The following is a 25,826-nucleotide window of genomic DNA, read 5'->3' as shown; positions in this document are numbered from 1 at the left end:
GGGAAATGCATTGTTGCCTCAGATCCTGGCACACCCATTCAAAACTCCACCTCTTGAATTGCTGAATTCCTCCAGAGATGATATTGGTCAGGGTATTGATTAGTGTAGGTCAGGTGTTCTGGAATTTAGACCCAGTGACAATGAAAGAACGGACACTGTGCGACTCAGTATGAGTTTGTTTACATCCAGGCAAATAATACCACACATGAGAACATTCAACCACACATGAGTATAACAGGTAGTGCAAAAAGAAAACTTGAAGCTCTCAACCTTTTCTTGACATTCTCCACTTCAGCACTAGGGGAGGTTCCACCGCCCCTACTCTGCCCCATCTGCTACATTTGCCCCTACTCCACCGGGGCAGACCAGGGCATATACTCTATCTTGCTTCCTGAAGCCAATGTCTAGCTCATTCATTTTGCTGACTTCGAGGGAGAGGTTATTATCTTGACACCTTGATCTGTGACACCTCTTCCCTGTACCTCCTTACAATACAATACAATACAATATATCTTTATTGTCATTGTACAGGGGTACAATGAGATTGGGAATGCGCCTCCCACACGATGCAATAATTTAATTAGCTATCTTGTCATTTTTTCAAGATTCAGCACATTATGATGATGTCATCTATAAACCTAAATGTGTAAATAGTTCGAGCAAAATGTGGCTGCGCCCGCGTTAGTGTATTGGGAATATAGTAAGGAGCTGAGAACTATCATTTCTAATGATATTGTCCTTTCAGTATATGATTTCTTAACATGACCAATGTGGAAACTATTTATATGAATGCTCAGTGTTTCAGTGTACTTCTAATGCTGAGCAAGTAAAATTAACAATAAAGCTATTACAAGAAACATTCGAATGCCTCTTTTAACATATGCCTTGATCACAATAATACTTTGTATGTATCAAGCAAGACAAAGGTTTGATTGCATATCTCCATCCATCCAATTAGTTCTCATAGTATTATATGAGATAATAATAATCTTATATATTATTATCCCATATAATAACATGTGAACTGATATTCTTATATTCAGAGATGAAATTTAATGACATATTATTTTGTGTGAAAATAGCTATAACAAATTGTACTGAAGTATTTGTAAGGCTGCCAATCTATAGAAGGATTATTACATAATGATCGTTTTGATGACTGCAAAACACACATTGTAGCATTTAAATATATATAGGTTATTGAAATAGTGAAATCCCATTTGCCTTCATTCTATTTTTCACTTAGAAAGTGGAAACTAAAGTAAATTCATGTCAATGTCAAATGATATCAGATGTTATATAGTTACATATTTCAAAAGTGAAAAAAGTCAGCAATTTTAAAATGTTATTAGACCAAGTGGACCCGTTGGGCCCAAACCTCTCCTGCATTGGTGCAGCACCTTCTCCTCCCCCCATCCCCTCTCCTCCACTCCCTCCACCTCCTCCCCTCCCTCCACCCCCTCCCCTCCCCCTCTCCCCCCTCCCCCCTCCCTAGGAGATAGATTTAAACTTTAAAATGTGAATAACTTTAAAAATATAACACTGATTTCAATAAAACCACCATTTTTACCATTAAAGTGACGACGGTGAGTAAGGTGGGCCTAAAATTGTCGCTCTATTGTGGCTGAAGTTCAGTCACAAACAAGATAACAAACGAGAGTTTTAGTATATAGATAATTGGCAGTTAAAGCATAAAGATTGAAGGGTTGGCAGAAATGATAATTAGGTTAATCAAAGCAGAAATGCTGTTTAATCAAGGACTTGGTAAGGATAAACTATGCAATGAGGTTGGTTATATTGATGGGAGTGGGGAAGTTTTCATTTGACTATCACAAGAACGCAGAAGAAAATCCATCCATGCTGTTGAAGCCAGGAGGTAAGGTCATCTATCTAGAAATTTAAGGATGTATCATTCACACTGTACTGAAATTTGCATGTGTCAGCATTGTACACATTAGTTTACATTGAACTAGTGACAGCAAAATGAATGATACAAGGCAGAATTCCACAAAAATGAACACAGTTCAAGAGTCAAAGAATCATGCAGGGAGGAAACAGGCCTTTATCTTGGTCATCTTTTATCTTGTTGACATTAAGGAGTAGGTTGTTGACCTGACACCATGACTGAGTAAACAATCCTGTATCCTCCAGGTGTTTGATGCACCAATGCATGACTGAAGCCCACCAGACTGTGACTCAGATGGCTTTCAGGCTCTTTGAGTCTCTTTCACATACTTGAATCTTGTTTTGAATCATCACCCATTTGATGCCCTTAACAAGTGCAAAGGCACAACTACCATGCAAGTCATTGACAAGAACTCAAATAACTTTGGTTATGAATTTAATACAAGGCAGCGGCAAGGACTGGCAGGAAATTCCCAGCTGTGCTTCCATCAATCTGGTTGCCACCAAAGAAAGACACAAAAAGCTGGAGTAACTCAACTGGACAAGTAGCATCTCTGGAGAGAAGGTATGGGTGGCGTTTTGGGTCAAAACCCTTCTTCAGACTGATAGAAGTGCAAATATGATGGATTTATAATTCTGGTTGCCACAACTGAATTATAAATCCATCATATTTGCACTTCTATTGTGTTGGTATAAGACCTTTGTTTTGATGGCATCATCTTTTCTTCCCTATTCTTCCTATAAAGATAGAACTGATGATGAATTTCAAAAGATGTAATTTTGAAAGAATCTGGTTGTCGACACTGAGATTGTAAAATATCACTTTAGATTCACTGTGATAGTGAATCGATCCTGTCAGCAAGAAGCCTTCCTCATTTACTATTTGCATCAAACATTTATCTGATGTGCCAACTTGCAAAATGGCGGTGCTGCCCAGCAGCTGCGGCTTACCTGCAGTCCGTTTGTCTTTTGTGTTTTTTGTTGTTTTTTGTCTTAATTGTAGTGTTTAGATGTGATGTAGTATTTTTTTGTGGTTGAGTACTATGTGTGGGGGGGGGGACTGTAAAATTGTCTCTTCCGAACGGTGACGCAACCTTTTTTTCTGGGTCGTGTCTCCGTTCCCGCTGCGGCCTACCATCGGTCAAACACCTGGAGCTGGCGGCCTCCAGCTGGGAACACCTGGGCTCTGGTTCGCAGAGCCCGTGGACTGTACTCACTATCTGCGGAGCTGGCTGCCTTCGGAGGCACTGGTGGCTCTGTGAGAGCGGCTGCGACTCACCTTCGGAGGTTCCGAAGGCTTCTTCGGCCGCGGGCCGCGTGGATATCGGAAGCCCGCAGGTCCCTGGATGGGGGCCAACATCGGGAGCTCCGGCAGCAGCAACGTCTTCGCCCGCCCCGAATCGCGGGGCTTGGGTCGGCCCACTGCAGACCTTCCACCGTCCGGCGTGGCCTGAAATAGGCCGCGGGATTTTTCTCTGCCTGGTGGGGGCTTCAATGTCAGGAGCCACGACCGCCCCGACGTGCAGCGGCAGTGTCTTCGTCCGCCCCGAATCGTGGGGCTTAGGTCGGCCCGCTGCAGACCTTTCACCGTCCGGAGCGGACTGGAACGTGGCAACTTCAACAGCCTGACCGCGGGAGAAGACGGCAGGGGAAGAGAAAAGACATTCTGGCCTTCCATCACAGTGAGGAGGTGACTGGAGGAGACTCACTGTGATGGATGTTTCTTTTTTATTTTGTGTTGGTTTGTGATTGTGTGTGTTATCGCTTATTTTTATTGCTTTTATTGTTGGACTGTGGGTAATGGAATCTCGTCCAAAATACATTTTTGGATGAGAATAAAGGCTATTCTGATTCTGATTCTTGGGATACAATTTTTTTTAATATCAATGTGGCCATAAGCAAGGTTCCATTCCTGTCAGCGCGTATTCAAAAAAAGAATCTCTACAGACATTAGCTTTACCTCCACAGCCATTTCCTTTATACCTGTTTTATATGGATAAGATAAATACATGGCATCGACTTTAAACACATTGGCACTCAAGTTTGATTTTTAGCCATGCAGCATTGTGTTACATCAGGAAACAGTTATTGAGTTTTGCCCCACACTTGCAATGGTATTAATGCTGTTATACTCAATTACCATCAATAATTAGCAGTAATTTCCAGCTGTTAGAAATGTTAAACAGTCCAGAAGTTAAATTAATGCAGCAACTGATTTTTCAGTTTTTGTACATTGAAGCTTGGAAATTAAGTTGCATTTCTCCATTAATCTGTACAAGCAAATCTGCTCAGCACCAAACTATCATGTACATTATTATATGAATCTCTTTTTTTTTTCCATAGGATCACGATGCAGTTCTTTCAACCAAACTTTTTTGCCTCTGGCAAACATGAAGGCTGTCATGTCATGTCAAGGCTGTATTTCAATATAAATATTTGACAAATAGTTTAATTTCTTATAAGGTGCAATTGGATCGATAGAAGGTCTGAAATTACTGCACGCAGCATTTGTAATTACGTATTAAGGCTAAATAATACTTGTCATCTTAGGTGTGTGGAACATATATAAATCTAAAACATGCACTTATTTGTTCTAGTTTCAATCTGGGTGAAATCAGCCAAGCTAGCTCAAGATTAAGCATCAGACCATTTTAACTCTGCAACCTTCTGCACGATAAGACTCCCACATGTCAGCCCGGCAACAAAACTAGTTGCAAAATAATGAGGATAGTGAGTTGTGGCATGCAGAAGTCTTCCAATAAAGCTAATCTTTCTTAAACACAAAGTAGCATGTTTTAAAATTTGTTTCTTCACCTGTTAAAAAGTATTTAATTTATTGAATAAAAAATATTTCAAATTAAGATATTAAACAATTTGCTGTCATTTTTTAAATTGAATATTTGAATATCCAATTTAAATGATTTAATGTCAGGTTACTCACTGGAAAGATTAGGCAACCTAATTCAATTGCTTATATAACAGGTCCTTATATCCACAAATCTAAACACAAAAGCACGGGCAGCACAGTGGTATAGTTGCTGCCTGACAGTGCCGGAGACCTAGGTTCGATCCTGACTACGGTGCTGTCTTGCAGAGATTGTACATTCACCCTGTGACTGTGTGGGTTTTCTCTGGATGTTCCAGTTTCCTCCCACATTCCAAAGATGTGCAGGTTTGTAGCTTAATTGGTTTCTGTAAAATTGGCCCTAGTGACGAGCATATAAAATTCTTAAGGGGTTGGAGAGGCTAGATGTGGGAAGATTGTTCCCGATGTTGGGGGAGTCCAGAACCAGGGGTCACAGCTTAAGGATAAGGGGGAAGTCTTTTAGGACCGAGATGAGAAAACATTTCTTCACACAGAGAGTGGTGAGTCTGTGGAATTCTCTGCCACAGAAGGTAGTTGAGGCCAGTTCATTGGCTATATTTAAGAGGGAGTTAGATGTGGCTCTTGTGGCTAAAGGGATCAGGGGGTATGGAGAGAAGGCAGGTATAGGTTACTGAGCTGGATGATCAGCCATGATCATATTGAATGGCAGTGCAGGCTCGAAGGGCCGAATGGCCTACTCCTGCACCTATTTTCTATGTTTCTATGTTTCTAACTAGTGCATGAGTGATTGCTGGTTGAAGGGCCTGTTTCCGCGCTGTATCTCTAAACTAAACTAAACTAAACTAAAAAGTATAGTTTAGAGATACAGCGTGGAAACATGCCCTTTGGCCCACCGTGTCCGCTCCGACCAGCGACCCCCACATATTAACACTATCCTACACACACTAGAGGCAATTTTTACATTTACCAAGCCAATTTACCTACATACCTGTACGTTTTGGGAATGTGGGAGGAAACCGAAGATCTTGGAGAAAACCCACGTGGGTCACGGGGAAAATGTCAAAACTCCGTACAGACAGCACCCATTGTTGGGATCGAACCCGAGTCTATGGCAGTGCAAGTGCTGTAAGGCAGCAACTACCACTGTGTCACCGTGCTGCCCATATACTAAACAATCTATTTGTTGCCTAACAGTACCAGTCTAAGAGAATCTCCCATTTTCCTGCCTTCTCCGCGTAATCTTTGACACCTTTACTAATGAAGAACCTGTCAATCTCCATTTAAAAAATACCCAATGACTTGACCTCCGCAGCCGTCTATGGCAATGAATTCCACAGATTCACCACTCTAGTCAGTGTGGAGATTGACAGGTTCTTCATTAGTAAAGGTGTCAAAGATTACGTGGAGAAGGCAGGAAAATGGGGTTGAGAGAGAAAGATTGATCAGCCATGACTGGATGGGGGAGTAGACTCGATGGGCCAAATGGCCTAATTCTGCTCTTATGACTTATGAACGCACGAAATTCAATTTATTTACATTAAAAATTTCATTCGAAAATTTCTTCTCATCTCATTTCTAAAGGTACGTCCTTTTATTCGAAAGCTGCGCCCGCTGTTCCTGGCCTCTCCCACTAGTGGATACATCCTCTCCACATCCACTCTGTCCAGGCCTTTCACTATTCGGTAAGTTACAACAAGGTTCTAAACTCAAGCAAGTACAGGCCCAGAACCATCAAACACCCAATCATCCCTGGGATTATTCTCATAAACCCCCTCTGGACCATCTCCAACACCAAGGGTGGCAGAGTGGTGCAGCAGTAGAGTTGCTGTCTCACAGCGCCAAAGACCTGGGTTTGATCCTGACTATGGGTGTTGTCTGTACGGAGTTTGTACATTCTCTCTGTGAACACATGGGTTTCCTCCCACAATCCAAAGATGTAGATTAATTTTGGATTGTAATAGGTTTGTAGGTTAATTATCTTTATTTTTTTAAACTGTAAATTGACCCTAGTGTGTAGGATAGTGCTAGTGCATAGTTTAATTGCTGGTCGGCACGGACTCGGTAGGCCGAAGGGCCTGTTTCTGTGTGGTATCTCTAAAGTCTAAACCAGGACATCCCAGCTCAGATATGTGGTCCAAAACTGCTCACAATACTCCAAATGCAGTCTAACCAGTGTCTTATAAAGCCTCAGTATTACATGCCTGCTTTAATATTCTAGTCTATCGATTCATTAATCCTTTGGGAATCCTGCACCAGCACTCCCAAGTCCCTTTGCACCTCAATTTCTGCATCCTCTCCCCATTTAGAAAATAGTCTACGTCTTTATTCCTACTACCAAAGTGCAAGACTCCACGCTTTGCTCTGCTGTATTTCATCTGCCATTTCTTTGCCCACTATCCCAACCTGTCCAAATCTTCCTGCAGACTCCCTGCTTCCTCTACACTACCTGCCCCTCCACCTATCTTCATTTCATCCACAAACTTGGTTTCCCTTTTATAATGGGCCTTTTTACTTTTCCAAGTTCCAACATTTACATTTAAATTATATTTTATTTTACTGACCTGAGCATTGGATGTCAGTGCATAAAGGGAATCATGGCATAAAGTGAGTCCTTTTACATAGTAATGATAAGTGATACCAGGATTGTCAGTGAAACTTTGAAGGTGAGTAATTTGGGGGAATGGTATGGGGGTGGGGAGCTGGAAAGCCTACCACAATTTAATTCTTCAAATTTCACTCATTTGATAATACATTAACATGCACAATAACAGGGACCTTCATTAAATAGCCATTTTAATACTGACTACAAGCTGCTGCCTCACAGTGCCAGAGATCCAAGTTTGATCCTGAACTTGGATGCTGTTTGTGTGGAGTTTTCCCTGCTCTTACTGCGTGGGTTTCTGGCTTCCTCCCACATCCCAAAGACGTACGGGTTTGAAGGATAATTGGCTGCTCTAAATTGCCCCTAGTGTTTAGGAAACGGATGAGAAAGTAGAATAGCATAGAACTAGTGTGAATGGGTGACTGAAGGTCGATGTGGACTCAGTGGGCTGAAGGGCCTATTTCCATGTTTTATCTCTAAATTAAATCTCAAACTGCTCTAAAAGGATATTATCACCTAAAAATTAACATCTAGTCATGTGAAATTGTTTGCATATGTAACCAAAAGCTTCGACAAGGAGATGTGTGTAAAAGGGACAATTTACAGTAAGAGCTAGGCTTAGAATGAGAATTCAATTATTGCCAGCCAAGAGCCAAGCACTGTTTGCATGGGGGCTTGGTGAGAGTGAGGAAATGGATAAGATGGTTTTGGGCAACTTCAGGTTTTTGCAGCCTAGGAAAATAGAAAGTCGACCAAAACACACTTGTAAAACTAGATTACTAAGATTATCTTTACAGAAAATAATTTGCTCAGTGTAGCAATGTGCGTAATTTATATAGTAGCAATAACTCTATCTGCTTGAATGTAAAGTCTGCCCCTGGCTTATGAGTTCTCAGCCCCCTCCTCTTCATCCTGTACTTATTCCCCCTTGGTCACTTAATCCGCCGTCATGGTCTCCAATTCCACTGCTTCGCCGATGATATCCAGCTCCTCATCTCCACCAAGTCAATCTCCACCGCTACACACTCTATCCTGACAAACTGCATCACTGAAATAAAATCTTGGCTTCAAATCAATTTCCTCAAACTAAACTGTGACAAATCCGAAATCATCATCATTGGACCAAAAACGCCCACCAAATCCACCCACAACTTCACCCTCAACATTGGCGGTTTCTCAGTATCCACCTCCCCTCACATCTGGAATCTTGGCATCATCTTTGATCAAACCCTCTCCTTCGACAAACACACTAAACACATCACCAAGACAGCCTTCTTCCACTTCAAAAACATCGCCCGTCTCCGTCCATCCCTCTCCTCCACAGCTGCAGAAACCCTCATCCACGCCTTCATCACCTCCCGTCTGGACTACTGTAACAGCTTCCTCTATGGTTCACCCTCAAAAATCATCAATACATCCAGAACTCTGCTGCCAGTCTACTCACCTACTCCCCGACCCGTGACCACATCACCCCCGTCCTTTACAAGCTCCACTGGCTCCCCATCCCCCAGAGAATCCAGTACAAAATCCTCATCATGACCTACAAAGCCCTCCATAACCTGGCCCCATCCTACCTGACTGACCTCCTCCACAGACACACTCCCACCCGCACCCTCCGCTCTGCTGCTGCTAACCTCCTGTCCCCCCCCATCCGGACCAAACTCAGATCCTGGGGGGACAGGGCTTTCTCCATCGCTGCTCCCACCCTCTGGAACTCACTACCTCAAACCATCAGAGACTCCTCCTCACTCACCACATTCAAATCATCACTTAAGACTCACCTGTTCAACACTGCCTTCAACCATTGACCATCGCTTCTCCTTATCCTTCCTTTTTTTGTTCGTTTATTTATTTATTTTTATGTTTTACTTACTCTGTAAAGCGTCTTTGAGTTTCCAGAAAAGCGCTATACAAATGAAATGTATTATTATTATTATTATTATTATTATCCAACTTAAGAATGCAGTGACGTACAAACTCCCATAATATTATTAAATTTCAAAAGTCTGAAGTATGTATAAACATTCATTCCTACGAATGGCCCTTTCTCTCTTTCTGCTTTTAGTAATTGTTCTCTCTGACCAATTTTATTTTTCCATTGATGCCATTCACTACAGTATTACGTAAGTAAGTTTACCACATTGTATGATTTATGTGTACTTTCTATCCTAAGGGCAAAATCAACTTATGGATGTCTATATAATCAGAACCCATTTGTTATCCCCGGATGGCCTGTGCACAGTTGAACACACATAGCTCTTCCTAAACTATGATTTCCCTCTTATCATTGTGGACAATGTCCTGATCACATCTATTTCTCACATTTCTGTCCTCATCCCCTTTTCAACCCATTAACATCCACATTCAACACATCATTCTTCATCATTTCCACCAACTCCTACAATATTCCACCATCAGGGACAAATTCCTATCTCTTTTTGCCATTTTGAACGGATCACTCTCTTGCTAACTGCATGGTCCACTCTTCGGTCCCCACCAACCATGTCCTGTCATATGGAACTTTCACACGCCACTGCAGTAGATGAAAACCTGTCCTTTCACCTGAAAAAGACACAAAGTGCTGGACTCACTGGGTCAGGCAGCATTTTTGGAGAACGTGGACAATTCGGGTCACGACCCCACTTCAGTCTGACCCGAAACATCACCTATCCATTCCTCCAGTGATGCTGCCTAACCCGCTGAGTTACTCCAGCATTATGTGTCTTTTTTTGTAAACTATGCACCTGCAGTTCTTTGTTTCTGTCTTTTCACCTCTGCATTTTACATCATCCAAGGGCCTAAAAGATCCTTCCAGTTAAAGCAACAATTCACCTGAACTTCCAATTCAATGTACTGCATTCAGTGTTCACAGTGCGGTCGCTTCGGCAAAGAATGAACCGAATGCAGTTAGGTTGAATTTGAATTGCACTTGAATTTAACCCAAAGGAGTGACCTTGAACCCGTCCATTGCCAACTACTTTAATTCCCAATCCCACTCATTGTGATCTCCTGCACAATTGCAATGGAGCCCAATGCAAGCTTGAGAAATAATACCTCATCTGTTTGGGCATATTGCAGCCTTTCAGACTCAATATTACATTCTCCAACTGTAGGTAGCTCACTCTTTGTTTTGTTATCAGAAGTGACTATTTCTGCCTGGCATCATTTTGTCTTAATTTTCTTAATCTACTCCTATAGTCTGGCCAACTGGGAATGTCCCAGTCTTGCTAATTACAACAGATATGCAAGCAAAGAAGCTAAACCTGTTTGTTTATGCCCCGTCAACTTCGTCAGAGATATTTCTTTGCTCTACCAATCCTTCTCCCACCTTTTTTCCAACTGAAAACTTATTTTTCTTTCCCAATTTTAACAAAGGCTCGTAAAACTGAAACATTAACTTTTTCTCTTTCCACAGATGTTATCTAACCACTGAGTCTTTTCAACGTTTTGTTTTTATTACATAATAGCTGATCATTATTTTCCTCCAAGCCAGCAGGGTTCAAGATGCTTTTGGGGGCTCAGCTTGTGTCACTATTGATCTTTGGTAGATGCTACTTTGATTGATATTTGCAAGGGCTTGTGGTTGTGTGATTTCAAAGGACTAGAAGAAAATTAATAAGCTCAGTAAATGAAGAAAATCAGCCTCTACGCCTCTACCAATTTTCTGTTAAGATATATATCACACTGCAGTCAAGAAAACGAGTTCCCCAAGGCAGGTGGGATTGAAAAGAAACTGATTTCCAAAAGAAAAGGTGCAAGAGAAGGAATGTTTAACAAACAACTACTGTAACAAAATAGAAAATATTAAGTAAAGGAGAATATCCAAAACATGATGCAAAAATCCAGATATTTGTGGAAAATTGTGAGATGTCACATTTCTTTGTTGCGCAGAACGTCTGTCTGTCTGTCTGTCTGTCTGTCTGCCTGTCTGTCTGTCTGTCTATCTATCTATCTATCTATCTATCTATCTATCTATCTATCTATCTATCTATCTCTCATCTTGTTTGTTCCGTATGTTTGTGCAGTTGTTACTTTGTGTAGTTTTCATCTAAAAAACGGTAGCGCGACAATTTTAAGACTATCTTACTTATCATTGTCCTGGGGAGTGTTTAACACCAGTTTCATTCAAATTGGTCTTATATTTTTAAAGTTAGAGAGATTTTAAAGTTTAAAAATGACCTTATTAAACCGATGCTTGCCAATGTTCAGCGTATGATGTCACAATGGGAACCGCCCGAGTGACGACTAATGGGGGGGGGGGGGCCACGATGACCGCCAGGGGCGGGACCCACCAGAGTGATGGGAGTGGCGGCCAATGAGGGAGGGGGGTCTGTGGGCCGAGGAACTGCCGCTAGCTCACCCATTCCATCCCCCCTGAACCCCCTCTTCCCGTCCCCCCTGCTCACCCACTCCTTCCCCCTTCAACCCCCCCCCTCCCCCCACTCACCCACTCCATCACCCATCAACCCTCCCTTATCCTTCACCCCCCCTTCTATCACCCACTCACCTGCTCACCCTCCCCCCCACAACCCCCCCCCCCCCCCCCCAGCTGGGAGGACGAGCTGCGTTTTTGACGTCACTCCGTGCCTGCGATGGTGCAAACGGCAGTGATCCATAGCGAGCCGAAGCTCACTTCCGGCCACGTAAGGGGAGGTGAAGTGGTTGAGTGGGTAAGGGGGGCGGGGGGGGCGGAAGGGGGGAGATAAGGGAGGTTGAGGGGGGATGGAGTTGGGAGAGTGGGCGATGGGGAGGGTGAGGAGAGGGGGGGATAACGGGAGTTGAGAGGGGATGAGTGAGTGAGGGGGGAGGGGGGATGGAGTGGGTGAGTGGGGGGGAGGGGAGGACGGGGTTGAGGGGGGATGGAGTGGGTGAGTGGGGGATGAGGGCTGGTTAAGGGGGGATGGAGTAGGTGAGTGGGAGAGGATGGGAAGGGGGAGTGGGGAGGGGGAGGGGAGGGTGCTAGACCAATGCAGGAGAGGTTTAGGGGGTTGAGGCAGGATGGAGCGGGAGTGGGTGAGGGAGGGGGCTGAGGGGAGGAGGGGGGATAATGGGGGTTTAGGAGAGATGGCGTGGTTGAGGGGGGATTGAGTGCATGAGTGGGGGGAGGGGAGGAGGGGGGTTCAGGGGGGATAGAGTGGGTGAGTGGGGGGGAAGGGAGGAGGGGGGTTGAGCGGGGATGGAGTGGGTGAGTAGGGGGTGGGGGAGGGGGGAGTGGTGGGGGAGGGGAAAGGGGGAGTGGGGGAGGAGAGTGCTGGACCAATGCAGGAGAGGTTTGGGGCCAATGAGGGGTAGGGGACTGCTGAGCCCACAAGCTGCCGCTATCTGTTGTGTCTTCGGGTTTGATGTCCTGATAATAACGACACAATTCAGGTTGTTTCAGTTGCCTTAATTTACTCCTTTATTCAGCTCCTTGCCTGTGTGGCGTAGTGATACTGAAAAGTGCTTACATACCTAATCACAGTGTGTGTGTGTGTGTGGTGAGTGTGCCTGATACAAAGTAGTGCAGGAGGTTGGGACTGCTACAATGAATATGTAGCATATGTAACATCCCCCCTTCTCAAAAGAAAAGAATAAAAGTTAGTGACACTAGAGGATTTCCAGAGCGAGGGTGGCAATCCTGTAGCAGATACCGTGGGATTATTCTGCCCACATTCATGGCATTCTGCTTTCTACTATACTACACAACAAAATATATAATGGCAGCTTGTTTTCTTTCAGGTAGTGCGTAGCCAGTCAAGAGTCATGTCTTGGCGTGACTTGTGACTTGTCCCTTCCAGTGCTAGCGATAACGCGCTGGGGGTAAGATGTTGCTCCTGGATCTAGTAGATCTGGTTGTTGCCTGCAGTGTTGCACTCGATGTATTGGTGACTTGTTGAGTCGTTTCCTGGCCATTGGTTGGTGCTGGTTGACTATATAACTCACTGGTAGCAGTTTGTGAGAATGTGTTGTCATCAATGGCAGGTGTTGCTGTTGCTGTGGGTGGTGTCCTAGGAGTTGCTGGTGTTGTCTTTGAAGTTGCAGGTGTTGACATTTCAGGTGTCGGGCGGATGTGAATTCTGTTTCGTCTCAACTGCCTGCCCGGTTCTGTCTCTATGATATATGATTTTGGGGTTCCAGCCCTACTGGTGATTTGTGCTGGGGTCCATTTCTTTGTTATTGGATCCTGAGCATGTACGTTTTGGCCTTGAAATAGTTCAGGCAAGTACTGTGCATTTTTGTTGTATTGTTTCAGCCCCTCCTCCTGGGCAGCTGCCAATTTTGCCCTTGTTTCTTCTTGGTCGATAGGGGGTTGGATTTTGCTTGGCAGGGTGGTTTTGTATTTCCTGCCATTTAGCATTTCTGCAGGAGACTTCATGTCAGCCTTTAGTGGAGTTGCCCGTAAGGATAATAGTGCCAGGTTTGGATCCTCCTTTGCCTCTCGGCATTTTATTAGTATTTTCTTGGCTGTCTGTACTTGCCTTTCAATAAACCCATGGCCCTTTGGGTAATGTGGTGAAGATGTTGTGATTTTGAACCCGTATTCGGTGGCCAGCTCTCTGAATTCCCGAGATGTGAATTGGGTTCCATTGTCACATACGATCTGCTCAGGTATTCCTTGCTCTGCAAACAACCCTCTAACAATTGACACAATTGTTTTAGCTTTCAAGTCCTTTATGTTTCTCACAAATGGGAATTTGGAGTAGTAGCAGGCCATAATCAAATACCATTGCTGGTTCTCTGTGAACAGGTCTGCTCCGATGGTTTGCCATGGCCGGCTTGGGATATCACTGGGTGTCATTTCCTCCTTCTGTTGTGAATTCCTGTATTTTTGGCATATGTGGCATGTAGATACCAGCTTTTCTATGTCCTTGTACATGCCTATCCAGTACACAGCGGATTTAGCACGGAGTCTGCACTTTTCCATTCCTAAGTGTCCTTGGTGGATCTTTTCGAGGATTTCTTTTTTCATGGACTTGGGTATGATGATTCGTGATCCGGCCAGCAGGACTCCATTCTCTACCGAAATATCATCACGGATGGTCCAGTATTCGCGGAGGATAGGCTGAACTTGTTGTCTCTTTTCTGGCCACCCCTGTATTACCATTTGGGTGAGGAGCTGGAGTTCTTCATCTCTGGCTGTTTCCTCTTTAATCTGTTCCAGCTTCACGCTTGTCACACTCACAATGTGGTGGATCTTTATGCTCAGCCCTTCCATCTCTTGTTTGTCATGTGTTGATAGTCTGGATAGGGCGTCAGCTAGCAGCAGGTCTTTTCCTGGCTTGTATCTGATGTTGTAGTCGTAGCTCTGTAGCCTCAGTAATAGTCTCTGTAGTCTGGCTGGTGCTTTGGTGAGGTTTTTTTTTCCGATTTGTTCTAGAGGGCGGTGGTCTGTTTCGATGTCGAAATACCTTCCATATAGGTAAGTGTGAAATTTCTCGCAGCCATAGACTACTGCTAAGAGTTCTCTCTCTATGTTTGCGTACCTTGATTCTGTAGGAGTGAGTGCTTTGGATGCATACGCAATAGGTCGGCCATTTTGTATCAGTACTGCTCCAACTCCTCTCATGGAGGCATCAACTTGGAGTGTTACAGGTTTCTGTCTGTCATAGTACTGCAGGATCGTTTCTTTGCTGATGAGTTGTTTTAATTTCCCAAAATCTTGGCTATGTGAAGCACACCAATCAAATTCAGCGTCGTCTTTCATCAATTCACGGAGATTTGCTGTATGATTAGCAAGCTTAGGTATGAAGACTCCCATGTATTGTATGAGCCCTAGGAAACTTCTTAACTGTTTCTTGTCTTTGGGTTCCTCCATGTGGTTGATAGCATCCACTTTTGTAGGGTCCGGTTTCACTCCTTCTGCAGAGTAAATCAGTCCAAAGAATTTGCACTCCCTTTCTTTGATTATGCATTTGTCTGCATTGAGCTTTATGCCGGCTCTTCGAGTTTTTTCCATAGCCTCATGGAGGTTGTAATCATGCGTGTTTTCATCTCTGCCGTATACTTGGATATCATCTGCTATCCCGATTGCCCCTTTACAGCCTTTGTATGTTTCATCTATTTTCCGCTGGAAGACATCTTGACTCACCTTCAGCCCGAATGGGAGCCTGTTGAATCTGAATCTGCCAAATGGCGTGTTGAAAGTGGTGAGCATTGATGACTTCCGGTCTATTTTGACGTTCCAATATCCATTGCTAGCATCCAGCTTGCTGAACACCTTGGAACCGGCTAGTGCGGGTGTGATCTCTTCAAGGGTTGGAGTTGGATAATGGTCGCGCTTCAATGCATTGTTCAGATCCCTGGGATCAAGGCATATCCTTAGTTTTCCGTTTGGCTTTTCTTTGATAACAATTGAATTTACCCAATCAGTTGGTTTAGTTATTGCTGTGATGATGCCCTTTTCTTCCATTTCGTTTAGTTGTTCCCTTAGCCTCTCTTTCAGTTCAAGGGGAACACGGCGGGGTGGGTGGATCACTGGCTTCACACTGGGGTCTACTGTGATATGGTATTCGTATTCCTCAAAACAACCAACGGTATCGTCAAAACACTCTGGGTACATGTCCATCAATTCTTCTTTGTTCCTGATGGGCGGCCGGTTTTTGATGGGTATGTTTCTGTCAATTCTGCAGGAGTTTGTCTTGATTTCATAGTTGATTGACACAATCTTCAGTCTTTGGCACGTGTTCAGGCCGAGAATAGCAGGTCCTTTCGATTTAGTGATGAAGAAGGGGCATTTCACTTCTTTCCCTTTGTATGTTCCTGCTATGATTATTTTGCCTAGCTGTGGGATTATGGAACCTCCGTATGCAGCTAGGACTACATCGCTACTTCCAAGGATTCCTTTCCTGACGCTGCCATCTTTTGTCATGTGTTCAGGGAATATCTTTCCGTAAAGATTGACTGGTAAGATATTGCTCTGGGCTCCAGTATCAATTTTGAGCCTTAGATTAATCGTTGTTCTTTTCTTTCCCACTTTTTTCTGTAGTTGTATTATAGTATATGCTTCCTCTCTGTTGCTATGTGTTTTGCTGTTTCCCATTTCGTGGACGTCAATGGTCCCAACGGAAAGGAATTCTTCCTCAGAGGTATCTGAGGTTATCTCCTCTTCCTGTTGGACGTGTGCGTGTATTTGTTTCCTTCTCGTATTTCTATCGTTCTTTGACCATTGCTGCTTTGGCTTGGTGCTGTATGATTTTGTTGACCTACACATTTTCTTCCAGTGGTTAGGCCTCCCACATGAGTTGCAGGTAGTCCCGTATGCTGGGCACGCCCTGCGATCATCAAATGCATGCTCTGTACCGCAGTTCCAGCAGCTTCTTTGGCTTGCTTGTTTGTTTGCATGCCTAGAAAATGTCTGCTTTGGAGCCTTTAAGGTGGAGCCAGGGTCACGTTTTGAGAGAGCGTCTATATTCACTCTGGTGCTGCTCTGAGATGAGCCAACTTGAAGGCAGAGGGAGGACATTTGTTTCCTTGTGGCTTCGAAAGCTCTGGCAGCATCTACGGCGTCTTTTAGGTTGAGGGTGTCTTTCCCTATTAGGGACTTTTGGACCTCTTGGTGGGCGCACCCCCATATTAGCTGGTCGACAATTCTGTCATCTTCATCACCAAATCTGCATTTCTTGGCCACGTTCCTTAGTCTCGAAAGGAAAGTGTCGGTTGTTTCTTGTGGGTCTTGTCTTAGCCCTTGGAACTCATACCGATGGATTCTGTGGTTTGATTTGGGCTCCATATGGTTCGCAAACCTTTCAAGGACTATTCCCGGATTATTGCAGTCAGGCTCTGTTAAGCTCCAACTGTTAAAAATGTCTAGACCCTTCTCCCCGAGCCATAGTAAAATATAACTGACCTTCTCTTCATCTGCAGTTCCTTTCAGGAAGCTTTTAAATGCCAGCTGGCTCTTTTGTTTGAATTTCTTGAACGCCTCCACCACATCATCGGCGTCCCAGTTCATCGTAGGGTGGAGGCTCATTGCTGCTGTGGAGGCCGCCATCTTGTGTTGTTAGGCGGGTGCACAAAAAAAATCAATTTCTCTGCAGCCGCTGTTCCTAATTCACAATAGCGATTCACAATAGCGCGGGTTTTTACTCGAAAGTCACCGCTGCCACCATGTTGTGTCTTCGGGTTTGATGTCCTGATAATAACGACACAATTCAGGTTGTTTCAGTTGCCTTAATTTACTCCTTTATTCAGCTCCTTGCCTGTGTGGCGTAGTGATACTGAAAAGTGCTTACATACCTAATCACAGTGTGTGTGTGTGTGTGGTGAGTGTGCCTGATACAAAGTAGTGCAGGAGGTTGGGACTGCTACAATGAATATGTAGCATATGTAACACTATCTTTAATAGATGCACTCCCCCTCCCCCCCCCCCCAACTGCTCCGGGAGGGCGGGCGCCCGTTCCAGTGGGCTCCGCGCCTGACCTTCCTCCCATGGTGCAGTGCAGCGGCAGAGGGTCCAACAAGATGGCCGTCACCGTTGTTCGCCGACGATCGCTGCCGTGCTGCAGGAGAGGCTTTGGGCCCATGGCTCACTCTGGCTGCAGCACTAGCGACAAGGGGCGAGGTGAGTGGCTCCCTCTCCCCTTCCCTGTCCCCCCTCGCCCGCCCATGGCCCCGGGGACACTCCCCGCCCAGAAACAGGCTTTGTCAGTTGGAAAGGGTTGCCAAGCCTGCAGGATCGTCAGTTGGGGGAGGATGCCCCAGGTGAGGCCCGCAGGAGAGATTTAGACCCAACGGGTCCACCTCAGTCTATTAATACTGCAGCTAAACTACATGTTAAGGCTGTCATAACACTGATGGGAAACCCGGTATAAAAAAGTGGAAGAACTGATAGACTTGTTATAAAATTATTGTAACCCAAAGCCAGGCAAGATTGTGCAAAGGTTTAAATTTGATTCACAATTAAGAAAACCTAAGAAAATAAGAGCTGAGTATGTAACTGAATCGAGGAAGTTATCACAAGACTGTAATTATGGCAATATATTCTCTCGCTTGGCAAGGGTGAGATTAGTGTGCAGAATCAATGATGACCAGATTCAGAGGAGGTTGTTATCAGAGGTGAACCTGATTTCTGAGATTGCACTGAAAATTGCCTCAGCAGTGGAATGTGCAAGTAAAAATGTCCAGAACCCGTAAATGAGACTGGATTGTCATGTTACAGCATACATAAGGGGCAAGTAGCAAAGCGTATTATTCTGAAGCAAACCGAACATTATTTAAAAAAGATAAAAGGCACGGCCACAACAGGTAACTGCGATTCAAGAAAGAACAGCTTTGCACCTGTGGTTTAAAAGGCTACAACTTTACACCTTGTAAGAATAAGCAAAATGAAAGTAAGCCACTCAAAGCTTCCACCGTTTCTACCATTCTCACCATATAAAGAAAGGAAGTGTAGGCTTTATTACTTGGGAAGTGTTCACAATGTTTAAAGAAATTTGTCTCGCTTAACAAAAGTAGAACTACTGATTGTTGCCATAGACAAAACAAAAGACAAAAGACGATAGGTGCAGGAGTAGGTCATTCAGCCCTTCGAGCCAGCACCGCCATTCAATGCGATCATGGCTGATCACTCTCAATCAGTACCCCGTTCCTGCCTTCTCCCCATACCCCCTCACTCCGCTATCCTTAAGAGCTCTATCCAGCTCTCATGAAAGTGAATAATGGGATAAGATTTGAGCTTGACACCGAGTGTAGTTACACTGCTGAACCAGATTCAACATGTGTAAGAAGGAACTGCAGATGCTGGTTTAAACTGAAGATAGACACAACATGTGGTTGGTTGACTAAAAACATTACACATGATGTTAAAAAAAGCATTGCTTTATCTGAAAACTTATGTCGATAAACATATTTAAATAATTATATTGAAATCCCAAGAAAACGCTGATTTTTTTTGCAAACTCTGAACCATTGTCGGGAAGAGGCTGACTAAAATAAATTTCCCTAGATTGGAGTCTGAAGAAGGGACTCAACCTGAAACATCACCCATTCCTTCTCTCCAGAGATGCTGCCTGTCCCGCTGAGTTACTCTTGCATTTTGTATCTACCTTTCCTAGATTAGAATCACATTAAGATGGGTGAGATTAGAACATTATTGGAGATGCTATGAAGACATGATGAATTTGAAAAGTACCCAAAATTCACAACATTCTCAATGCTCCTTCGTGGTACTTCAAAACCAAGGCAAGTGCCCGAAACAATGAACCTAAAATTGGAAGCAGAAATGTTCAGGTCTTTCAAGGGAGAAAATGATTGAATCTGTTTAGTACTTTGAATGGATCCTTCAGAATTTGTGGAGGTTATAGGTGATTGTCAATTAAGTCTCATCTTTGGAACAGTTTAACAATCTAAGAATAGGAGACATATTTGCAATTTTATCTGGTGGACAGCAATTTACTAAATTGATTATAAATCATGTACATCAGTGCATAATTCCAGAGGATCAGTCTACAAAATGTTTGGCTAACAACAGACACACACAAGGAACTGCAGATGCTGGAATCATGAGCAAAGCACAAAATGCTGGAGTAACTCAGCTGGTCAGGCAGCATCTGTGGAGGGAATAGTAGGGTACGTTACAGGTCGCAAAGAAGGATTCTGACTTGAAATGTCACTTATTAATTTCCTCCACAGATCCAGCCAGACCCACTTAGTTATTTCAGCACTTAGTGTCATGCAACAGACACATTGGCTTTTACATGTAACGGACGACATTTCAGAGATTTAATGCGTAGCGGTACACATACCCTAGTTTGCATTGACGGTGCCGAAATATAGACGGTTGAAAAATTTCTAGGAGTAAATATCTCCAACAACTTCTCCTGGAGCACCCATATTGAAGCAACCAAGAAAGCACACCAACACCTCTACTTCCTAAGAAGGTTTAGGAAGTTTGACATGTCCCCAACAACCCTCACCAACTTGTACAGATGCACCATGGAAAGCTGATGGTCCGTAGAGAGCATTTTTTCGGAATGCATAACAGCTTAGTTTGGGAACAGCTCCATCCAAGACTGCACAAAATTGCAGCGAATTGTGGAAGCAGCCCAGACCATCATACAAACCAACCTCCCTTCCATTGACTCCATATGTACCTCACACTGTCTCAGCAAGGCCAGCAGCATAATCAAGGTTGATTCACACCCTGGCCAGTCCCTCTTTTCCTCTCTCCCATCGGGCAAATGGTATAGAACTGTGAAACTGCATACCTCTAGATTCAGGGCCAGTTTCGTCCCAGTTGTTATCAGGCAACTGAACCATCTTACCACAACCAGTCCTCAACTACTATCGACCTCATCGGGGACCCTCGCACTATCTTTGATCAGACTTTACTGTCTTTACCTTGGATTAAACGTTATTCCCTTATCATGTATCCGTACACTGTGAATGGCTCAATGGTAATCATGTATTGCCTTTCCGTTGGCTGGTTTGCACACAAGTTTTTCACTGTACCTGACAATAAACTAAACTGAACTGAACTGCTCTCTTCCACGGATCTTGGCGGGTTCAAGAGTCAAGAGTAAAGAGTGTCCAATTTTTCTGTGTACTGACAATGGAGCAATGAAATTCTTATTTGCTGCAGCTTAACAGGCCCATAAACGCAATAACACACACATATCTAATAATTATACTACAATAAATTAATGTTATGGCAACAATGGTAATCAAAAACACAAAAACAAAATATGGTAACCATAATAGTGCAAAAGCCAAAGTCCATATTGTAACCAGAAACACATCCATGGAAAATCATAGTGTGTGGTGTTCAAGAACCTGATGTTTGCCACAAAATTGTTCTTGAACCTAGTGGTCACGGTTTTCAGGCTCCTGTACCTTCTTCCTGATGGTAGTAGCGAAATGAAACTATGCCAGGATAGTGCGGTCTTTGATGATATTGGCTGTCATTTTGTGGCACACCTTCTATAGATCCCTTCAATGGTGACAAGATCATTCTCTGTAATGGACTGTAATTTCTTCGATCATGAGGTTCGAGTTGCTGAACCAGACTGTAACAGAACCAGAAAGTAGATTCTCTACCATACATATGCAGAAGTTTGATAGAATATTCACCAATATATTGAATCTCCTCAATCTTCTAAGGAAGTAGAGATGTTAATAAGCTTTCTTTGCAATTACATGGATGTTCTGGGGTTGTTGAATTATTATACATTCGTACCAAATTAAGCATTAGCTGTTATCTCCAAAACACAATCGTGAAAGGATGTAGAGGTGGACTAAAGCTACAGAAAAAGCTTTTGTACATTGCAGAGGATTGTTACCATCTGATGATGTTAGGCCCACTGATCCATAAACGGAGAGTTAATTTTAGTTTGTGATGCATCGCCATGGTACTGTGCTATCCCATCAAATGGACGTGGTCCTGAAAAGCCAATAGGGTATGCGTCCAATTAAAGGCAGTGAAAGAGTGCTCTCAGCCAGATAAAGAAGGTTTAGCAATCATGATTAGGAAGCAGAGATTTGTTAATTATATTTATATATGTCATTTCACCATTTACAGTCACAAAAACGTGATTTCCCTGTTCCATCCAGTGCCTTAAATGGTTTCCTCATGTTCAAAAATGAGCTTTGACCATGAAAGCCTATGAATATATAGTCGTCTCCAAAGCAGGGAAATACCATGAATGCTTAGATGCTCTTCGTCACTATTGCAGTGCTAGAGATGACTGGTGTTGAAGGAATAGTAAATGCTAGTGATGGACATCAGGCATATTGCCTGTGAATACTGTGCAAATCAAACAGTGAGAACAAATGATTCTACATTGCATTGCCCTGAATGTAAGTTATATGTTTAATCAGTAAGAGATAATATATATATATTATACATATATTATAATATAGTTTAGTTTATTTAGTTTATCATTAGCACGTGTACCGCAGTACAGTGAAAAGCTTGTTTGTGTGCTATCCAGTCAAAGAAAAGGCGAAACATGATTACAATCAAGCAGTTCACAGTGCACAGATAAAGGATGAAGAGTACAACATTTAGTGCAAGATAAAATCCGATAAAGTCCAATTAAAGATAGTTCAAAGATCTCCAATGAGGTAGATGGGAGGTCAGGATTGCACTCTAGCTGGTGAGAGGAGTGTCCAGTTGCCTAACTGCAGCTTGGAATGAACTGTCCCTGAATCTGGCGATATGCTTTTTTAAACTTCTGTACCTGTTGCCTGATGGGAGAGGGGAAAAGAGGGAGAAACCAGGATGAGACCCATCCTTGACTATACTGGCAGCCTTGCCGAGGCAGCATGAAGTGTAGATGGAGACAATGGAAAGAAGATAGTGACAATGGACAGCAGGTGATCTTCAGAAGGCACAATCTGGTTGATCTCTGCAAGGGTTTGCAATCTTGTGCACTCAGTAGGCTTGAACAAAATAAATAACCTTCCAAAGGTACATAGACTCCAGCATTTGTACCTTAAGTTACAACAGTGACCAATAAGTAAATACTAACTCTTTAATTGATTCTCATTAACTGAGTTAATCCAGTAAGATTTTGGTAGGTTGAGGAAAAGGGTGTTTGAAGTTCAAAATCTCAGACTTATCTCAGACATCAGTGAGAAAGCAACTTTTGCCATGTCAACTGGGGAGTGGGTGTGGTGGGGAGGTCACGTTAGAGGATAGGTCTCTATAGAATTCAGAATCTCAGAAAATCTGGTCTCAACCCGAAACATCACCCATTCCTTCTCTCCAGAGATGCTGCCTGTCCCACTGAGTTACTCCAGCATTTTATAATTAGAAATGACTGTCAGCTTCCCAAGCTTAAGGAGGCTCTTGTGTTGAAATGGGAGAAGTAACATCTCTCCATTTCCAAAACAAAGTTGCTTAGTTTTCTTTTCCCTTGAAAACAAATATTTGATTGTTAAATATTGTCAGTTAGCTACCAAGTTTGATTTCAATAATGACCATAGTTTGTAGAAGAATTTATTAAATAAGTACAAAAAGGTTATTTCATGATATACTAAGTCAGAGATTTTGTAAACTATTACAATTGAAGAAATTTGGTTCTCTTTTAAATTATTTGAGCAATTATATTGACAACCACATTTGGATTGGAGAATTCAGGGTCAAGTGAGAAGAGAGTCAATTAATATTTTGGCAGCACGGTGGCACAGGGGTAGAGTTGCTGCCTTACAGACCTGGGTTCAGTCCCGACTATGGGTGCTGTCTGTCCGGAATTTGTACATTCCCCCCGTGACCTGCGTGGGTTTTCTCCGAGATCTTCAGTTACCTCCCACACTTCAAAGACGCAGTTATGTAAGTTAATTGGCTCGATGTATGTGTAAAATTGTCCCTCGTGTGTGTAGGAGAGTGTAAGTGTGCGGGGATCACTGCTCGGTGTGGACTCAGTGGGCCGAAGGGCCTGTTTCTGCGCTGTATCTCTAAACTAAAATAGAGAATTAAAGTTAGTATTTTCCAACAAAATGAAGAGAATTTTAGCATTGTTCAACTGTAGTTGGGTCCAAGAGTGATTAAAGTTGAAGATGACAATGGATCAGTCTGAAGAAGGGTCTCAACCCAAAACGTCACCCATTCCTTCTCCCCAGATATGCTGCTTGTCCCGCTGAGTTACTCCAGCATTTTGTGCCTATCTTCGGTTTAAACCAGCATCTCACCTCCTTCCTACACATGGTTAGTCTTAAACAGAATGAGGAATGCCTGCAAGATTTTAGATTAAGAGGAACATTTGGGAGATACTGTACGTCAATTTTAAGTGGTTTGAATACTTTTTGTGAACTATTTCACTCTGCCTGTACCTCATTTGTCATTATATTTCACTGTACTTCAGTGCATAATAATAATAATCTATGAATTTCCTTTTCAGTTCCTTGGCCAGATTCTTACAACAAAGAAAAATTAAAATAATTCCATTAAGCTTTTGTAATAACTGTTGTAGCAGTTTAATTTTTATATTAAGCACATGTCAATTTAATGCTTAATTTCTTTGATTAGATTTAGGTAAGTCATTTTAACATGGTTCCTCTTAACAACTTCAAATTAACTCCTGGGCACAAATTTTACCTGGATTGTAGAATGCTATAGTGGCACAATTGATCAAAGATACTAGAGGCACAAGATAGACCACGCGACCCTAAAAACCGTAGTATGCCTTGGCGTCATTTTAGTAGGCAGAAACTTGCAAACATTTAAAAAGAAAAATAACAAAAATCTGTGAATTGATAGATGAGATATATTCTGCATTTTAATGATATCATCTCACATACTGTTCCCCCAAAACACTGATTACACTGCGAGAGGCATAACGGACTGCGGGTTTTGCCTACTAAATGGCAGACGTTACGCTCCTTTGCGTACTACACTTCAGTATAGGCGATTTCAACGGAGTGGTCCATCTTGTTCCTCTAGTATCTTTGCAATTGATTGAAATGATAAATGATCTGTGTTTGAGATACCTGATCTATGCTACCACATCAAAAAAGCATCATACATTTTAGCTTAACATGACTGCACCCAACTTCCTTTCAAAACTTGAGGTTCTGGCAATTTATATGTGCACAATGTATACACATCCTGCAATGTGTATACAATGAGGAGTTACCTTATGTCCTAAGAATTTGATCTTTTGTTTTGTCTGTTGGGTTCAGTTTATTTTCTTAAATATATTTTCCATTAGTTTTCATTACTATTTTCTTAACATATTGAATATTGGTTACAAAATCTGATACAACCAGTTGTTAAACGCAGAGCAGATAAAAACACCACAGCTAATAACAGACAAAGTCAAGCATCATTTTGGATTACAACAAGCACTTCTTTGTATCATTATTTGTATATCCATATTAAATGCATAATTTTGCGTGTGGTCTGGTTATTTTGTCTTAACACCATAACATTTACTTTTCTGTTTACCTCAATGCAGATTTATTATTAGCCTTTTGATGCTTTAACTGAATTTTGATGCTTTAACTGAAAGATCTGAATTTAAGTTTAGTATTAAAATTATTCATTGACATTAATAATTGGAAATTAATTCTGATTATTTGATCTTCATTTGTTTTGTCATTTAACATTTCAGCTGGACAGATTGAAATTTTCGTTTATAAAGCAAGGAATGGACCCGGCTTTGAGAATTCTGGTCTTCTAAAGAGGAAGTTTCATAGGTAGAAAGATCTTGATTGGAGGATTTTATCCAAACCCTCTGTCCATCAGGCAATCAAAAGTGCTCTTGGCTAAAAGCCCACATTAATGTCGGGCGTGGGATTATTTCTATAGGGAAAGTGAATGCATAGAATTTTTCTCCATTCTATTTTTTTGAAATAGCTTTAATCACATTTGTTAGTCACTATGAAAAGATGCTCATTTACATTTTCAATGGAATTCATAACAGAAAAAAACAACATTTTAAAGGCTATATGGGGAGAAAGCATTAAAATCATCTCCTCAACTTCAATTTCATCCGATTAAGATTTAAATGTAGCATATGCCGGCGATTACATCCTACACATTAATACCCCACACTAGGAAACAATCCAGACAAT

The sequence above is a fragment of the Rhinoraja longicauda genome, chromosome 2, assembly GCF_053455715.1.
Source record: "Rhinoraja longicauda isolate Sanriku21f chromosome 2, sRhiLon1.1, whole genome shotgun sequence".
In the NCBI taxonomy this organism is placed as follows: domain Eukaryota; kingdom Metazoa; phylum Chordata; class Chondrichthyes; order Rajiformes; family Arhynchobatidae; genus Rhinoraja; species Rhinoraja longicauda.
Note: the sequence above shows the minus strand (reverse complement) of the source record.